The following is a 3,661-nucleotide window of genomic DNA, read 5'->3' on the forward strand; positions in this document are numbered from 1 at the left end:
CAATATGTCGAGGAACCAACTAGGGGGGAGGCCATCTTAGACTGGGTGTTGTGTAATGAGAGAGGATTAATTAGCAATCTCGTTGTGCGAGGCCCCTTGGGGAAGAGTGACCATAATATGGTGGAATTCTGCATTAGGATGGAGAATGAAACAGTTAATTCAGAGACCATGGTCCAGAACTTAAAGAAGGGTAACTTTGAAGGTATGAGGCGTGAATTGGCTAGGATAGATTGGCGAATGATACTGAAGGGGTTGACTGTGGATGGGCAATGGCAGACATTTAGAGACCGCATGGATGAACTACAACAATTGTACATTCCTGTCTGTCGTAAAAATAAAAAAGGGAAGGTGGCTCAACCGTGGCTATCAAGGGAAATCAGGGATAGTATTAAAGCCAAGGAAGTGGCATACAAATTGGCCAGAAATAGCAGAGAACCCGGGGACTGGGAGAAATTTAGAACTCAGCAGAGGAGGACAAAGGGTTTGATTAGGGCAGGGAAAATGGAGTACGAGAAGAAGCTTGCAGGGAACAATAAGACAGATTGCAAAAGTTTCTACAGATATGTAAAGAGAAAAAGGTTAGTAAAGACAAACGTAGGTACCCTGCAGTCAGAATCAGGGGAAGTCATAACGGGGAACAAAGAAATGGCGGACCAATTGAACAAGTACTTTGGTTCGGTATTCACTGAGGAGGACACAAACAACCTTCCGGATATAAAAGGGGTCGGAGGGTCTAGTAAGGAGGAGGAACTGAGGGAAATCCTTATTAGTCGGGAAATTGTGTTGGGGAAATTGATGGGATTGAAGGCCGATAAATCCCCAGGGCCTGATGGACTGCATCGCAGAGTACTTAAGGAGGTGGCCTTGGAAATAGTGGATGCATTGACAGTCATTTTCCAACATTCCATTGACTTTGGATCAGTTCCTATGGAGTGGAGGGTAGCCAATGTAACCCCACTTTTTAAAAAAGGAGGGAGAGAGAAAACAGGGAATTACAGACCGGTCAGCCTGACATCAGTAGTGGGTAAAATGAGGGAATCAATTATTAAGGATGTCATATCAGTGCATTTTGAAAGAGGTCACATGATAGGTCCAAGTCAGCATGGATTTGTGAAAGGGAAATCATGCTTGACAAATCTTCTGGAATTTTTTGAGGATGTTTCCAGTAGAGTGGACAAGGGAGAACCAGTTGATGTGGTATATTTGGACTTTCAGAAGGCTTTCGACAAGGTCCCACACAAGAGATTAATGTGCAAAGTTAAAGCACATGGGATTGGGGGTAGTGTGCTGACATGGATTGAGAACTGGTTGTCAGACAGGAAGCAAAGAGTAGGAGTAAATGGGGACTTTTCAGAATGGCAGGCAGTGACTAGTGGGGTACCGCAAGGTTCTGTGCTGGGGCCCCAGCTGTTTACACTGTACATTAATGATTTAGACGAGGGGATTAAATGTAGTATCTCCAAATTTGCGGATGACACTAAGTTGGGTGGCAGTGTGAGCTGCGAGGAGGATGCTGTGAGGCTGCAGAGCGACATGGATAGGTTAGGTGAGTGGGCAAATGCATGGCAGATGAAGTATAATGTGAATAAATGTGAGGTTATCCACTTTGGTGGTAAAAACAGAGAGACAGACTATTATCTGTATGGTGACAGATTAGGAAAAGGGGAGGTGCAAAGAGACCTGGGTGTCATGGTACATCAGTCATTGAAGGTTGGCATCAGGTACAGCAGGCGGTTAAGAAAGCAAATGGCATGTTGGCCTTCATAGCGAGGGGATTTGAGTACAGGGGCAGGGAGGTGTTGCTACAATTGTACAGTGCCTTGGTGAGGCTGCACCTGGAGTATTGTGTACAGTTTTGGTCTCCTAACCTGAGGAAGGAGATTCTTGCTATTGAGGGAGTGCAGCGAAGGTTCACCAGACTGATTCCCGGGATGGCGGGACTGACCTATCAAGAAAGACTGGATCAACTGGGCTTGTATTCACTGGAGTTCAGAAGAATGAGAGGGGACCTCATAGAAACGTTTAAAATTCTGACGGGGTTAGACAGGTTAGATGCAGGAAGAATGTTCCCAATGTTGGGGAAGTCCAGAACCAGGGGACACAGTCTAAGGATAAGGGGGAAGCCATTTAGGACCGAGATGAGGAGGAATTTCTTCACCCAGAGAGTGGTGAACCTGTGGAATTCTCTACCACAGAAGGTTGTTGAGGCCAATTCACTAAATATATTCAAAAAGGAGTTAGATGAAGTCCTTACTACTCGAGGAATCAAGGGGTATGGTGAGAAAGCAGGAATGGGGTACTGAAGTTGCATGTTCAACCATGAACTCATTGAATGGCGGTGCAGGCTAGAAGGGCCAAATGGCCTACTCCTGCACCTATTTTCTATGTTTCTATGTCTCTCGGCCATTAGCAACTGGTCTCTTGGCCCTCTGCCACCAGTGCCAAGGCCGTCGGCAACCATTCACTTGGCCATTAGCACCCAACGATTGGCTCTAAGCAACTGGTCCCTTGCCCCTGACCCACCATGGCTTTGCGCTCAGCCACCAGTACCTTGGCCCTCAACCACCGGTCCCTTTGGCCCTCAGCCACTGATCCCTTTGACCCTCAGCCACTGGCCCTTTGGCCCTCAGCCACCAGTACCTTGGCTCTCAACCACCGGTCCCTTTGGCCCTCAGCCACTGGTCCCTTTGGCCCTCAGCCACTGGCCCTTTGGCCCTCAGCCACCAGTACCTTGGCTCTCAACCACCGGTCCCTTTGGCCCTCAGCCACCGGTCCCTTTGGCCCTCAGCAACCGGTCCCTTGGCCCCAAGCAACTGGTCATTTGGCCCTTAGCAATCAGTCTCTTGGCCCTGAGCAACGGGTCACTTCAACCTGAGCAACGGGTCCCTTTGCCCTTAGCAACTGGTCGCTTGGTGCTGCGCAACCAGTCCCTTTGTACTGAGCAATCGGTCCCTTGGCCCCAAGCAGCTGGTCATTTGGCCCTTAGCAATCAGTCTTTTGGCCCTGAGCAACTGGTCACTTCAACCTGAGCAACGGGTCCCTTTGCCCTTAGCAACTGGTCGCTTGGTGCTGAGCAACCAGTCCCTTTGCCCGAAGGAACCAGTCCCTTGGCCCTGAGCAACAGGTCCCTTTGCACTGAGCAACTGCTCCCTTGGCCCTCAGCCACCGGTCCCTTGGCCCTAAGGAACCAGTCCCTTGCTCCTAAGGAACCGGTCCCTTGGCCCGAAGGAACCAGTCCCTTGCCCAAAGGAAATGGTCCCTTGACCTAAGGAACCGGTGCCTTGCCCAAGCAACCAGTAGCTTGGCCCGAGGGAACCAATTCCTTGGCCCTCAGCCACCAGTCCCTTAGCCCTTAGCAATCGGTCCCTTGTCTCTGAGCAACCGGTGCTTTGGCCCTCAGCCACCTGTCCCTTAGCCCTTAGCAACCAGTCCTTTGGCTATTAGCAACCAGTCCTTTGGCCCTTAGCAACCAGTCCCTTCGGCCTGAGCAATGAGTCCCATAGCCCTGAGCAACCAGTTCCTTAGCCCTTAGCAACCTGTCCCTTGGCCCTTAGCAACCGGACCCTTGGACCTTACAAACAGGTCCTTTGGCATTTTGCAACTGTTCCCTTGTCCCTTAGCAACCAGGCCTTTGGCCCTTAGCAACCAGTCCCTTGGCCCT

The sequence above is a fragment of the Pristiophorus japonicus genome, unplaced genomic scaffold (genome assembly GCF_044704955.1).
Source record: "Pristiophorus japonicus isolate sPriJap1 unplaced genomic scaffold, sPriJap1.hap1 HAP1_SCAFFOLD_271, whole genome shotgun sequence".
Taxonomy (NCBI): Eukaryota; Metazoa; Chordata; class Chondrichthyes; family Pristiophoridae; genus Pristiophorus; species Pristiophorus japonicus.